This window comes from Mustela nivalis (genome assembly GCF_964662115.1).
Source record: "Mustela nivalis genome assembly, chromosome: 11".
Lineage (NCBI taxonomy): Eukaryota > Metazoa > Chordata > Mammalia > Carnivora > Mustelidae > Mustela > Mustela nivalis.
Window position 1 is genome coordinate 29141274 of NC_139030.1, and position 16477 is coordinate 29157750.

The following is a 16477-nucleotide window of genomic DNA, read 5'->3' on the forward strand; positions in this document are numbered from 1 at the left end:
TTAGGAATTTAATCAAAAGAAATTAAAACATACTGCCCACAAAAAGACTCATAGAAAAACCTTTTTTATGGCAAGCAGCTTTACTCACAATAGTCAAAAACAATGGGAAAAAATTCAAATGTCTATTAACAAAATAATGGATAAACAAAGTGCAGTAAAACATAACATTACTCAGCAGCAAAACAGAATGAACCACTAATACACATATGGATGAATCTCCAAACTACTATGTTGAGGAAAAGAAGCCAGACACAAAACAGTATATACTCTATGAATCCAGGTAAATTTCAAGAAAAAGTTCCCCAATCTAAGGAAAATAAAAACTGCAAACTAGTTGTCTTCAGTGAGGAGAAGGAAGGACTGACTGAAAGAGGTATATGAGCAGTTTTAGGGGATTTTAAATGTTCTGTATCTTGAATGGGGAGGAGTAATTATATGAGTAGATACATACGTCAAAATTCATCAGTTTAACTTCATTCACTAACTTAAAAATGAGTACATTTTTGTATACAAATTATATCCAATAAAGGTGACTTAAATCACATCTGATACCATAGTTATGCCAAAGATAACCAGCTAATGTAAAATGTTAATCCCTTAGTGAATGCTGAAAATGTAGTAAATACTTCTAAAAAAAAAAAAAAAAAGCTTCTAAAACCCAAATCGAAGTCCAACGTGTTTACCCACTGTCACAGGTACATGGATAATTTTAGCTTATAGAAACATTCATTAGCTTTCACAGAATGAATGGTAGTAATCAGCATGTCTTTTCTTGGGAGATCAAATGACCTAAAACAGGTGGTCACTTTTGACTACCATAAAATATGAATGCAACTTCATGTTAAATATCACTTTGGGGAAAATGATACAAATGTCATTTGTATCATGACATCACTTACATTTGAAAACACAGCTACCCCGTATTTTCTCTGCCTACTAACAATCTTTGAGGAGCTTACTTCCCTAATTCAGTAACACCTATTTCTAAATCACTTTCCTGACCTCTCTCACCAATTTTTCCCCCTGACTAAAAACTGTAGGAATATTATACAACCACTTTACTCTCAAAGAGCCCTCCTTAATTCTTGCCCTTTTTTATTTCCTACTTTTTCCCTGTATTTTCAAGCAATTAAATTATTTTGCATTCTAACATCTTGAGTTCAATAATTTCAACCACTTTTTTCCTGTCTTCAATACCACATTCTTCACCAAGGTGGCCAAAGTACTCATACTTAACAATGACAATGCTGCCATCTTGGCTGTGCCTTTTTTTTTTTTTTTTTAACCTCCTAAATTACCAATGAATGACAAAGGCAAAGATTCCTTATGATTTTACCCTATACCTGAAAAAAGTTGGATAGTTTGACTCCAAAGCCCTACCACTGTTGTCTTTTATTCATTGAAAAATACTGCTGCTAAGGCACTGTTCCTAACCAAGTGACTGAATGTGTCCTTTCCAAGCAGATGATGCTTGGTTATAGGCTGTCCAGGTCTACTTGTAAAGCCTGTAAACACCCATGGTGCTCATTTTAATGGGATTCGTGACTTTTTTCCACTGTTTTTCCCAACACCCCAAATTGTTTGTCGCCTTAGACTAAATCAGACTGCTTAAACCAACCCTCTTTGAAACACTTTTGTACACAATCTATCTGAAATTAATCCAATCCAACTTATCTGTGTTAGTTACTGTGGCAGCTCATTATCACCCACCTTTCATATACAGATTTTGTATCATGACATCACATACATTTGAAAACACAGCTATACAATGTTACACTAATATTAAAAGTAACCCATTAGTTGGCATTCTAGAGTCCAGATACAATATTTGCAAATGTACTGTCTCAATGTTTTCCAAGGAGGCTCCAATGACCTTCCACAACACCAACATGGAGTCATTTATGTTAAAAGCCATTAACCCTAAAATCTTCCCATACTATATGCTGGTCTTTCAGATTACTTATTATTTCTTCATTTATCAGACAATAACTGGACAGAAAAGGCATCTATACAATGTAAGACACAATGTGGGACTCTATTTTTACTTCTAAGACCTTGGATATACCCCTTAGTATCTTTCCTCATCAGGAAACTGGGATAATTGCACTTGCTTTCAAGGTTATGGAAAGAATTAAAACTGAGGCAAAGTATCTTAGTCAAGACCTACTAAACAGGAGGCTTTCAATAAACAGTACATAATAAACCACTCTACTCTACTGATACCTTTCCTCTAGCACCCTTGTCAATCCAAAAACAGAGCGTTCATCTATGATCTTGTTGCCTATCATATTTACAATCTCATTCTCCCCTTACATTCCACTAGTTTCCCAATGTCTAGAATAGCCTCACTTTCTCCATTCATAAAATTGCCTCTCACTTGCCTTAATGAAAAGCAGCTTTAGCCAGTGGATTATGAAGTTAGGGGCCAAGGCAACATGGGAAGGATCCATCTAAATAGTCATTGCTCTACTAAAATTAACACAGTAGTATATGCCTACTACATCCTAACCTGGCATTAATCTTTCTTCAAAGTTTTTTCTGAAGTCCACGAAAGCCAGAATCACAGTCTTCCTCATGTCCTGTAAATATCACAAACAGGTCCTATGTGAAACAACCAGTGGATAAAAATAATGTAATGGATGAATTCTCAAAACCCTCTAAATCTGAATGTTTTATCTCAGAAACCCATTCATGAGAACTTATCATATGGGGATTGAGGGAGAATAAAACTAAACATAATTTTAACCACTGATACAAAGCTAGTATTAAACACCTGGATTTTCTTCTCCTGATTACACTCAAATTGAATTACTGGTTCAATCTAAAAGATTAACACTTTTTTTTTTTTTTTTGCCACTATATTCTCAAATTCCAAAAGCACCTTTTCTGCAATGAACTTTTTTAATATTTTTACGACACGTCTGCTCAGTTTCAATAAGAACAGGTAAATTAAGAGTAACTGCAACCTATCAAGCTATGATTATGCATTCTTCCATGTATTTTTTTAAAAATCGGATTTGAAAAAAACTGCTATTTATAGTGTTCCCCCTCATAGGTTTCCAGAAGGCCACAGTGGAATTCCTTATTTGAATGGGTTATCAGTGTTAAACCCACACATAATTTTTATTAGATATGTCTAATTTATAAGGTAAAAAGCTGTTTGGTACTTACTTACACACACACACACACAACTGTCTTACCTAAAGTGCCTCATATCTGACAATGGCAAAGTTTTCCAAATATTAATATTAACCCAAATAAAATCCATAGGGCAGTTTAATTATGGCACCATAAATGGATGACAAGAGCATTTTATTTTAAAATCCCGGAGTTCTAAGATCTGAGCATCTACAAGAATATCCCTTTCATTCCAGATTCAAGAGTTTAAGGCATTCAAATGCTACACCACACCTGTCTTTCAGTTATAGACACTGCTTTCAATGAAAAAATAGCTTAAAAACCATGAAATGAAATCAATTCCACATAAAGCTATCGTCTGATTCTGATCTCTAATCTGACTTGTAAATTAGATGTGTGTAACTTCCACTACTCAGCAACCCACAGATCTTTTTCCTAGCAGGATGGCTATGTTAGTTGCATTGCACTCTGGCAGTAGTGGCAGTGGCACACTGACAAATTGAATAGTGTATGCCTTGAATAAAACAGTATATGCCCTGAATAATATATGCCCTGAACAGCTTTCAAGGTAAGTCATGAGGGAATCTTTTTCTGTTTGTTGATGAGCTACATGAACTATATAAAATGTAATCTATGTTTTATATACTGGGATGCCAGAGTTTTTGTTGAATGCTAAGATTAAAAAAAAATGTTGAAGATTCACTGGAAAAAAAGGGGGAGGGGATTCAACATTGAAAATCCACCCACTTCATTTCCCAGAACTGCTTTCAAATCCTCTACAACTGGAATAAACAGACATATACTAAAAGCAGCAGCTCTAACCAAATAAAATATTGATTTGGTTCAGAGAATACTTTGATGTTCCAGTTTTCTTGTGATTCAGTGGCTTAGAAAATACAGGTTTATTTTCAATTCACACCTGCTCTCTAAATCATTTTAAGTGAATTTAGTTAACAGGTCCTAAGATATTAATTTTTTAATTCAACTGTTCTATGCACCTAGTATTATATAGTGTGTTTTTGACTGCTGAGTTCAAGAGCCTACACAAAAGAATGTTTTCTTGGAAAATTCTGGGTACAGTAGATTTTTGCAAACAGAGTTTTTGGGGGGGGATGGGAGGATGAGAGGGAGTGAGGGGCAGAGGGAGAGGAGAGAATCTCAAGCAGGCTTCAAGCCCAATGTGAGCCCGACACAGGGCTCAATCTCATAACCTTGAGATCATGCCCTGAGCTGAAATCAACAGTCAGACACTTAACCGAATGAGCCACCCAGGCACCCTAGAAACATATTTTATATATGCTGTAGGACAGCAAAATTTCAAGAAATCCCCCAAAGCAAAAACTTTCTTATAAAAATGATTAAGTCTTTAAATTAACCTTTTTAGGTTAATTTTCTTTAGTTTCAACAGATGTTTTTCTTTACCATAGTTCCCTTAAAGTAAAAGAATCCAACACTAAAAGGTGGTAACTACGTAAGTTCCATACAGACAGAACCTTTGAAGTTTGATTACCAAGCAATTACCATGTATCATCATGGAATGATAAAACATTACACATTCCCCAAGTAAAGATCAAATTTACTTCAACTATGCCCTCCCAACCAAAAAATAGAAATTAAAAAAAAAATCAATATTTATTTAATCATGAAGTCCTTGGAATCATAGTAGGGCTTGATGCCATTTTGGTGTCACAATCTGCCAGTCATCCAAAGAACATGCCATCCTTCTCTTTCAACTTCTTTGTCTACTAGTGCATCACTGGACCCAGCAGGCAGCTCACCCAGACAATTTCAGTAACGGATTTTGGCTCTGTGCATAACAGATGAAAATCTTTACGAAGTATCCAGTTTGTCTTATAGCTGAGAGATTTGAACCTGCTGCAGATGTCACATCTAAATTCTTGAAGGGATTTTTATCATCAGTGTCACCTATAAAACAAGACAGTGTCACCAACAGCATTGTCCTAGAGATATCTATTTCAGTAATGCTAAGCTTTCAGCATTATAACTGACAGTGATTTATTTGACTATAACAAGGGTCAGCAAACTACAGTCCATAAACCAAAATTCAGCCCACTACCTATTCTTAGATCATGGCTATGATCTAAGAATAGATTTTAAAACTATAAATGGTTGAAAAAAAAATTTTTTTTAAAGACTTAATACTTTGTGACATGTGAAATTACATGAAATTCAATTTCAGTCTCCACAAATAAGATTTTATTGGAACCACAACTATGCATTCTCTATGTCTGCTTTCATGCTATAATGGCAGACTTGCTTAAGTAGGTGCAACATCAACTAAATGACCCATAAAAAGGAGTATCTTTACTCTCTGGTGCTTTAAAAAAAAAAAAAAAGTTTGCCAACCCCTGATCTAGAGGATATCAAGTAGGTAGGTTAATAGGACACCTAGTGTCTGTTTTATCAAGAACCTGAGGTGCAATGACCCAGTTGTTCCCTTCCCTTACTTTCATATATTTGTTTTAACAAGTATTTCTGGGTAGGTCTGTCATTCCAGTGTAGACAGCTGTAGTTACTTTGCTTTCCACTTTGGCTCAGCCTTGCCTCAATCCAAGGAATCAATTATTACCCTTGGGCAGGAAGAAGGCAAGAAGCTCAGTTTCAAAATCAAATACTTCTACAACACTGGCCTCTTCTGTATCCCTAAGTTCTCCTGGTTCTGGATTTCTGCTTTATATTAACCATTCTCCATAACAAGCTTTCTGCACTAATACCAGTCTTAAAATTCTCTATTTCCCGCTAGAGATCCTAGAGTAGTACACTGAGTCACAGTAGTCATTGACCGATCTGTGCTGGCTGATAGCTAGTTCCACCCCTGCTTTATTAACAAGCATCCTGTAACATGAATTTGTTTGGGCCCCGTGGACAGTTTTCATATTCCAACATTCTTCCAACCTCCACTACTCCTCCTGATCATGAATGCTCCTGGAATCACAGATTTTCCTTTTACATGCAAACTCATATACTACAAACCCATGAGTTTATTAACCTGCCCAACTGAACCTTCATTCTGTTTCTTGAGCTCAGTTCATACAATAACCAATCATAAGAGCACAAGACAAACCTCTATATAGATGGATTTCCCATCCTAGAAATATCGATGTTAAAGCATCTCATACTTTTTAGCAATTGCCCCAAAAGTGAATATATTCACCCCAAGCAGGATTCAGAATATTCCTTCCCTTTTTTCCCTTCATCATCGCCTAGTTAGCCCTAAGTTTCTAGATCTGCTTCATCTGAGAGTGCTATCCATTACCCTTTACCCACTTGTGGAGTGCTCAAAATATCTGTGTTTCTTGAACACTGCCTCAGACTGTCCTGTCTTGCTTCAATCAAAGCTTTAACAACCCCAGTTCTATTGTAAGGGAAAAAGAAGGGTTTCTTGCCACTATCTGACTACAGTGGAGAAATGTATTTGGTTAGATTTCTAGCACTGAAAATATAATTCCCCCCAAAAAACATGTCAATAGTCCACAATGAGGCTACTATTAGTGGTACTACAGAACTAATCTGCAATTCATATTGTATTGCTGCAAATAATTAATTTACAAACACATTCATAAGTTGTAGACTGACTGTACTAAAAAATAGCTGTGAAATGTCAGGAAGACTTTACGGCAAGACAGATTAGCCTCACGTAAAGACTTCAAAGAAAATGGCAATTTATTTTCAGCAAAGTGAATTTCACTATAATCCTGAAATAGAATGCCACGGTGAACAACTCTGAAAATTGCATAAACAGTTCTAACACAAATGCGTAGTATCAAAAATGAAGAGGCTGACTGAAATGACCATTAACCATATTTTAATTCTGAGTAGCAACCACATAGGTAGCATCAATCTTAAATAAAAATGAAATCTTCAACAATACATATAGGAACCCTATGCCTACGTGGGGAATGACAGAGTACAGCAACATACCCTTATTACCAGGAAAAAAAAGTAGACGCATGCAGTCCATATCCCAAAGGAATACTCAGAAGATTAAAAACTTCAGAACTTTACTCATTTGACAAATCTAGTCTCCTTCCCTTTAGGGGACAGTTCACACTTTTTAGTAAAAGGACTCCTTTGTATCCTCAAATACTGAGAACTCTTGAAAATTCTAGTTAATGTGAGTCATAATTATTAATATTTACTGTATTCGAAATTAAATGAGAAAATGTAAACATTAACTCATTTTAAAATTTTATGACATGTCTAATATGACAAATAACATACGTTATGAAAAAGTACTTTCCTAAAAAAAAAAAAAGTAAATTTCTTGGATGTCTAATTTAATAGAAGACAGATGAATTCTTGTACCTGCTTCTATATTCAATCTGTTGTGATATGAAAAAAGAAATTATATGTTAATATTTATAGCCTTTTCAGATAAATGTGAACATACTTCTTTGATACTACACCAAAACTTGCCAAGTAGGAGTTTAACAGTCATCTATTATACAGAACCTATTATCACAGAAACTCTGTTTCTCGTTACTTGCTTTTTGTAAGGGTCTTTTACCCACAATTTTATAACACTGATTGCTTTGAAAATATTGGTGTCTTACACTATGTTTATATTCCAAATTTTGACATAATTAATTAATTAATACCACAGCAAAACCTCACTTTCATTAATATCACCACCCATCTCATCAGAAAAAACTTGAAGTATTGGGAAGCTGTCAAGGGCACAGCAGGTGATAAAAGTTTTCCAAAATTTTAATTTTCACTTGAAATCTCAAATTTTATCATTGGCAACAAAGATTATCAGTTGTTTTCCCCGAAGTGGCAGACTTGCTTTGTTCATTTTCAAGAAAATGACTGCCAAATATCTAAGTCTAAATGATCATAATTTGGTAGTCATTATTATACGTAAAAATGATGCTTCATGTAAAATATGACTCAGCTTGCAACTCAAAAAAAAAAATCACAGAAGGGTTTTCCTTAGATCAACCAATGTACTCTGGATATACAGCAAAAAAATGTTTTTTGCATATTTCCTACCTCATCACAAAGAATATTAAAACAAAGTATACTGAAGGATTAAGATTTAATAAAATTGTTTTTACTGCTTCATCAATGACATTCTTCAGTGAAACTGGCATTTCTGTTTTGTTTTGTTTTTTACTAGAAAAGCATGGTAGTAAAGAATACAATCATTACTAGTAAAGTTTTGTGCCATTGAGATTTAATATGTACTAAGATGTCCACAGTTTTACCCACCATTGCTTTAGTATCAGCAAGGCAAATGTCAAAGTAGTGGAAATAGCAAAAAGCATTACTATAAAAATAGTTTGAAACTCACAGATCCCCTTAAAGGCTCTTGTGACCTATATGGGTCTGCACATCACAATTTAAGAACCATTATCTTAAGGAAACACTAAAAGCTATAAATGATAATTTGCCATCTCCAAATGCATAATAAATATTCCCCAACATAAGAATTATATTAAAAAAAGTATTAAATATCTGTACAAATTCCTTGATTTTAACTCAAAATTGGTCCAATTCATTCTGAAACTGTATTAATAATGTAACAATACCAATTAACAAATAATGAGCACTTACATGTATTACCTCATTAAATCCTCATAACTATCTTAGTTCTCTGATAACATTCATGCTACTGAGGAAGACACCTGAGGTAGAGAAAGGGGAAGTAACTTGTTTGTGGTCACAATAACAGCTATCAGTATTTATGGATTCAGGCATTACTAAGTATTTTCTTTACTTACTTCATCTCTTAAGCCTTTATAATGACTTACTAACCTTTTTTCACCCTTTATTATTCTTGACACTTTTATTACCCATTTTACAGAAGAAAACTGAGTCAAGAAGGGCAAGTTCCCTGCCCAAGGTTATCCAAGTGGTTGATCATCCAAGTCTGTCTTAATTCAACAAGTATGCTACATATTTTGCCTATGTCACTTTATGAGAATACCCTGTATATATAAATAATTCAATGGTTCCAAGTCCTACATAGTTGTAATCTCAACTAAGCAAGACTGCTATTTGTAATTTTTTTTTCTAATTTGATTATCTCGGTCTTCAAATAGAACAAAACCTACTTTCTTTTAAAATAGCCCATGATGGGGCGTCTGGGTGGCTCAGTGGGTTAAGCCTCTGCCTTCGGCTCAGGTCATGATCTCAGGGTCCTGGGATCGAGCCCCGCATCGGGCTCTCTGCTCAGCAGGGAGCCTGCTTCTCTCTCTCTCTCTCTCTCTCTCTGCCTGCCTCTCTGCCTACTTGTGATCTCTCTCTGTCAAATAAATAAATAAAATCTTTAAAAAAATAAAAAATAAAATAAAATAAAATAGCCCATGATCTAGGTAGACAGTTCACAAACTCACTAAACCCTTATCTGCATAGGACAACAAATCAATCCAGCTAAGATTATTCTAAGGAAAGTGAAACCCAGAAAACTAACTTCCCCCAAAGCATGCTGTTCATAAATGGTAGAGGATTGAAATCAGTCTGGACTGACCCTGAAGCCTAAACTCTTCAATCATACTGCCTGCATGTATTTAAGAAAGTCTCGGGCAATGACCTAGGAATTGCTCACAAGGTCTGGATACAGAGCTTGCTGATATCATATCCACTTTGTCCAAGGCAATCAAGATATGAATCATCTTGTCTCTCAAAGACCAAGAGACAAAAAGGAAGATGATACAGGCTGAAAATAGAGACCCATTCTCAGGTGCTGTAGGTAAAATATCAACAGGTAATGCAGAAAAAAAGAATAGGTGGCAGCACACACCTCTATAGCTGAGATAACCCCACCTCTGTTTAAAAACAAAACAAAAAAATGCCTAGAGGAAAATGTCATCACAGATACAAAGACTACTCTTTACACAACAGTTCTCAGATGCCAGGAGCCCAGGAATAGTGAAAATATAGTAAATGACAGCAGAAATCAGTTTCCTAAAGCTTTCCTAAACTCTAATCAATCAGCAAAATTGTCATTTCAAGTAAGGATCCATAAAAGCCAGGGGTTATGCCCCAGTGTTTATTGCTATTTTAAGGTCCTATATCATTAGATACTTCTTAAAATTAAACCCTAAGGGGACAGATTCATCTTAACTTGAAGTAACTCAACTTTTAGGAAGGATAAACATCTTGTGATTGGACAGAAGACTGTGGTTTTAGTTTCAAACAAACTGTATTCTCAAGGAATCCGCACACACACATCTGACATTTGACAGGAAGGTGACAAAATGGAAGGCTGTGGTATACCACCTAAAAGGGCAGGGCAGCACAGGCAAGAGGTGAGCAATTATACTTGTCACAGAATACCACATTCTGGATTCCCTTTATGGCAAGGGGAAAAAAAAAAACAAAAAAACTACAGAGCAAATTTTACCTCCTCCCATCATAGAAAAAGAATCACAATCTAGTAATGTAAAAGCAGCTGACAGATATATAGAAAAAAAAAAAATCAAGATTGAGGTCATGTCTCTTGCCATGCATCATTTACACTAAGGATTCCCCCATTTATCTGAATTAATTTCATGTACCTCATTTCATTCAGATAATTGAAGTTTTCCTTTTAGAGTTGTAAAATGTTACCTCAACATAATTAGTAAACTGTCCACTTAAAAATACCACTACAAAAAATACCATCCCTTCCTCTCTACACAAACACATACACTCCACTATCATTAAATGTATGAGATTTTGGCCTTCACAAGAAATTTAGTTCAATAAGTCCTCTTTAAAAAAATTAGCACGAGAATTTCTACAAGAAAAGTTATGGTCATTACCTTGTTAATACAGAGTGTTTGCATTACTTGTTAAAGACATGGTAATTTGGGTATTCAATACATGACTGACTACTGTTCTGAAACCAAATTAAAGGTTTAGACTTGAAGAGTTTGATGACTTGCCTCAAAACAATAAGTAGGATTGTATGGACAACAAAATCAAAGAGGTCTCTCTTTTTTATGAGCAGGCATTTAAGAGCCTTTTAATGAGAATTTACTCTTTAGTATATAATTACTAATGAACAAAAAGAGGGCAATTAAACTCACTTCTTTATAGTGCCATAAAACTTCAATGTGTAAGAAATATTATATACACATGTTAATCAAACTCAAGAAAAACTGAAATGTGCAACATCTAAAAATACGTAGTGAAAATTATATACCTTTTCTTCTGAAATAAATGCCCTCCCGGATGACTGATGAAGCTATTTTTTAAATGGATTTGCTTATAACTTATAATATACAGACTATAGTCCTAATGATGGTGACGAAATGTCTAAACTTCTTTTATGAAATCTAAATTTCCAAATGAACAATGATTTTCCACACTGATAATGGACTGATAGGATGAATTTTATATTAATTAATATTTATTTACCACCTGCTATGTGCCAGGCACTATACTGAGTGCGAGGAAACCACCAGGAAAAGCACAGATTCAGTCTCAATACTGGTTACAGTCAGTCCAGAAGGAAAGACAAATAATGAACAAATGTGCTATGGGAAAGTACAACAGCTCCTTGGTCAAATGAAAGCTGAGAAGACATGGGTAGAAAATCAAACACCTGAAAATGATTAGCTACCACTGAACTCAGGGGATAAAAATCACCAACTACATGACTCAGCTAAGAAGGCAGAGAATCGAACAGCTACACAGACAGGAAAGGGATCTAAGTGATGACTGGATGAAGTCTAGGGTGTTCTACAGTCTGATGCAAATGAAAAGCTGACCCTCAAAATGGACTCAAATCAAAACAGCCAAAAAAGCCCAGTTCTCAGCCAGCCTATCCTCAGTATATAAGGGGTCAATCCAGTAAGAGCAAGTCCTAGAGGCAGTAGCATAGTATCTTGGCTTTGCAAGTTCTGCCTCAGTTGAAACAGAGCCCCAACCATCCACCTGTGGAAAAGAACAGGTCCCAACTCCCTGAGCAGAAGAGGGAACAGCAAGGAGAGTCAGATGACCAAGTGGTTAGAGTTCTTAAGTAGGTTAAGACAAGGTTTCAGGTCCACAAGTGGAGTACAATCTGGAGTACAAAAAGAAACAACACAAGAAAACATCAACTCTATGGACTATTTAACACTTACTAAAGAAAGGCTGTGGAACTGCTTCTCTGGTTACTTTTATAAATGAATACTCAAAAACAAAGTCATCTGTTTAAATGACTTAAGTATGACCTTAAAAGTATGGGGGGAAAGGACTAGATACTCTGATTCTTATTAATGAATTTATATCCTAATCCCATCTAAACCTTTATTCTAGATGCCTCACACACACCCCTCATTAAAATGTTTATGCTATGCATTTTAAAACTCTTGATGAGTAAACTGTCTTTAAAAATGAAAATCTTAGTCAAACTGCATACATGCCAACAGTATGGAGAGTTACCATACTTCCATGAGCAATGAATGTTCAGGGCACCAGAAAAATTCCAGATCCCACCTCCGGAAGGGGATGGAGATTTTAATGTATTTTAAATCTTAAAAATCAATTCAAAAACTGGGTCAAAGGGGTAAAACTGGCAGTGGGTAGGATACATAGACTGGGACTAGCAAGGAACCAGAATGATACATGTGAAATTATCTCCTTCCTATAAATAAACACCCTGCTATACTATACAATTCTTCTCAGTTATAAAGTTGTAGAAAAAAATGCATGTAGTCCACAGACGTCTTTGTGAAGGCTATTATTTATGATCTACATATTCAAATAGGAATCATGCTAAGGAATTGGCCCTACATTTGTTCAAACATTATTTTCCAAAGCTATTCAAAGGGTGAAGTGGTGGTACTTTCCAAAAGAAATGCTTGAAAATTTTCCTCTGTTAATTTTTTTAAATAAACAAAACACACTATTCTGATCTATTAAAAGAGGAGATAAGCCTAAGAGAAAAAGAAAATACAGTAGGTTTTTGAGTTGTTTTGTTTTGTTTTACCATACCACCAGAATGCCATATAAAACAGCTTAAAATATCCTATCAGGACAGCTTGCCAAGGTAGACTGGACTCCAAAAGTCAAGATCCTTATAAAAGTCTATATGCTGAAAAATGTTTCACCTTATAAAGTGAAACCAAAACTTTAAAATGTGGCTTACAGCAATAATTAGAGCGTCACTCAATTGATGGTGGTCAAACTGCTCCAGTGGAAAATTTCACGGAAATTTTGTATTACTTTAGCTCTACTGAGGTATTCTATCAAATAATTTAACTAATGGTCATTTTCCCTATTTCACAGAGTGTAACATATGTTAAAGAGTAAAATCCTCAATGTTAATTTTTTCCCCCATTTTTTCTGAAATATTTATTACCTGATACATTTTTCAATACTGGAATTAAGCCTAATATAGTATATGATTCAACACATAAATGGAAATAAATTATTTCAAATTTACAAAATCATGATTCATGACCTTCAGCCACTCAACTACCTTAGTTTGCATAAGACCAGCATGAACACGAGCATTTAGAGAATATCCACTAGGCACACAAAGATAGAATAAGACATGGCTTGGGGTGCCTGGGTGGCTCAGTGGGTGAAGCCTCTGCCTTCAGCTCAGGTCATGGTCCCAGGGTCCTGGGATCGAGCCCCATATCGGGCTCTCTGCTCAGAGGGGAGCCTGCATCCTCTTCTCTCTGCCTGCTGCTCTGCCTATTTGAGATTTCTCTCTCTCTGTGTTAAACAAATAAAAAATAAAAATCTTTAAAAAAAAGAGAGAGAGAAAGTAAGATATGGTCTTTCACGAAGCCCCCACCAAGCAAAGTGCACAGAAGCCAAAAAGTATTTATTTACTAAATGCCTAGACACTGTGGTGTTTAGCAAAAACTTCAGGACTTCGGCATTTGAGGCCCACTAAGAAAAGTGATGCTGCCTGGGAATACTGGAATTCAGTTACTACATGTGTATAGCACCTTTCTTCCTCATTAACATCAAGGTTATATACACCACAGTCTTAAACACACAGACTTTTAAAATGCCAATCTCCTGGAATCAAAACAGACTATCTGAATCAAGAATATGAACATTCTTGAAGTGAAAATAATTACTAATTTCAAACAACCTGGAAAGTACTGTTTTCAACTGATAAACTACAGCATGTCCTAATTATAAATAATCTGTATCATTTGTATCTAATGGGTCCAAACACAAATTAAGGCATATAGTCAGAAAAAAGAACAAAGAAAATTTAGTAATTACTAGACTTTTTAAAAAATAACATAGTCAAAACAAATTTTGGTACAAAAATATTCATTGAGGAGGTCTGAATTATATACTTAAGTGTTCAGTTAATTAAGTCAACTAGTTCTATTCAACTCCTGTTGAAAATCTTCAAGAAACTTTCTTTAATTTCTCCCTGTAAAATAATGGAGTTGGATTTAACTGTGAAAGTCTCTTACAAACAAAAAATTTCTGTACTTCTGTGGTATGTAAGATTAAAATGTCAACAGGATTTCAAAACAGGAGTAAAGAAGCCATCTTAACTTCTCAAACGGATAATGCTAAAAATTCATTTTCCGATTTTTATCTCAGTATCACGGTTCAGATTTTACTTAATTCAGTTTACAAGTTTGTCGAAGAAAGTTGCATGATTCCAAAGGTACCCCTCCAACCCTCAATACTAACACTGTTTCATCAAATACAAGATCCAAAGGAAAATGTATAAGAAAGTGAGAGCTAAGGAGAATCTACTCCTATCAGACGTGGGATGCACTAATTAAAATTCAATATAGCGCTTGGTAGGTCTGTGGGTTTCTACAGGAAACTACTGCCACGCTTTAGCTTAAGGTTAAACGGGCTAGCAGAATGCAATAAAATGGCTCTACTGAATTATTCTGAACTTCTTTTTAGCATCTCCTTCACCTGAGCACTACACTGAGTAGTGGTAGGTCCTACAGGGGTAGGACGAAACCACCAAGGTGAGCCACACCCCTGGAGGGCTGCGCTGTGAAACCCACCTCTCGCGGAAAATCACCGTCAACTCAACGTTTTCCATTTCATTCGGTGATACAGGTGGAGGAAAAAGTGTAAAGCCTTCTCTTTGAACCTCCCATCACCACTGCCTCGAGGCGCTAATTTAAGAATTATCTCAAAGATAATCTAATGCAGTACAGTTCTCAGAAGATTCTAAAAGTTGTATTTGCGAGAGAGAGAGAGAGAGAGAGAGAGAGAGAACTCCCACAGGCCTAAAGGTTAAATTGTGGCGTACTGCAACTTCGCGGCAGAGTACGTGGCTGGACTCAAAAGCCTGAAGAGAACCTTTCCACCGAACAGTTAGCCCGCATCACGATCAAAATAAGTGTATGTCCGATCCTCACAGGAGGGATAGGGCAAGGGGCGAGTGAGGTCTTTCATTTCAGCTGACCCAGAGGCAGAGGGGCTGGCGAGAGCAGGAAAGTAAAAGCAATAAAGGGGACAGCCGCAAAGCAAAGGTTCCCCTCAGGAAGGCCCGGAGGCGCGTGTGGCGAGGGACCCCGCCTCGCAGTCCCGTGGTCGGCAGGAGGCCCCTCCGCCTACTCGGGCCAACCCCTACTCCCCCCCGCGCGAGAGAACGAGCCCCCAGCCCGCCCCTCGCCTGCCGCAGGAGGAGGCGGCGGCACGCCGGGTCCCTAGAAGCTACCACACACCAAGCGCAGAACTCAAAAAAATTAAATCAGAAAATGGCCAGCCTACAGGACTGAAACGCAGCGGCCGGTGTTCCCGGCTCCACGGACTAGGCGGACCGCGGCGCGAGGAACGCAGCGCGTGCGCTCGGGAAGCGCGCCGCCCGCGCGGCCCTCAGCCCCGCCCCCCCCACCCCCGGCTCTCCGCGCCGCCGCCGCCGCCGCCGCTGCCGCTGCCGCCGCCACTGCCCCTCTGGGAACTTCGCGCCGCGCGGCCCCGCGAGGCGGGCGTCGGGGAGGGAAGGGGAGGGGCCGCGCTCCCCGCCTCCCCTCCGGCCCGCGCGGCTCCCCAGCCCGGAGCCTACTCACCTCCTCCTCCTCCTCCTTGTCTCTCCCTCCTGGCCACCGGCGCGGCCCAGCCGGCGACGCGCTGACGCCGTGCCCCTCCCCCGCCGCCGCCGTCGCCGCCACCGCCGCCGCCGCCCCTCCCGGCCTGCGGCCGCTGCGGCCTTCGGGCGCGTCAGGCGCAGGCCCCGCCCTTTGGTCCGCCCACGCGCCTAAGACTCCGCCCACTGCGCGGTCGGGACGGCGGGAGCGCGGGGTCCCTGAGTCAGCGCGGATCCCGCCCGCGCGCGCCTAGTAGTGTTGGTTCACGGACCCCGCTCCTCTTCTCACCTACCGAGGGCTTCGCTTCACTTCTCCCCCCCCCCCCCGCGCGCCCTTTCCCCCTTTCCATCTCTTCATCAATACCCCTC

At 37.9% G+C, this 16477-nt stretch overlaps 1 protein-coding gene across 6 annotated transcripts in view; it reads right to left on the bottom strand.

Annotated features, from left to right (window-relative positions):
* The window catches only part of GTDC1 (glycosyltransferase like domain containing 1), a gene marked incomplete at its 3' end in the record, with an annotated part of 460833 nt that extends 444610 nt beyond the window's left edge, over positions 1-16223 (bottom strand). For 3 of the 6 annotated variants that reach the window (XM_082689513.1, XM_082689515.1, XM_082689517.1), the window contains exon 1: positions 16092-16223. The remainder of the gene's footprint in view (positions 1-16091) is intronic. The other 3 variants (XM_082689516.1, XM_082689506.1, XM_082689514.1) reach the window with 1 other exon arrangement.
* Positions 16224-16477: the final 254 nt, after the last annotated feature.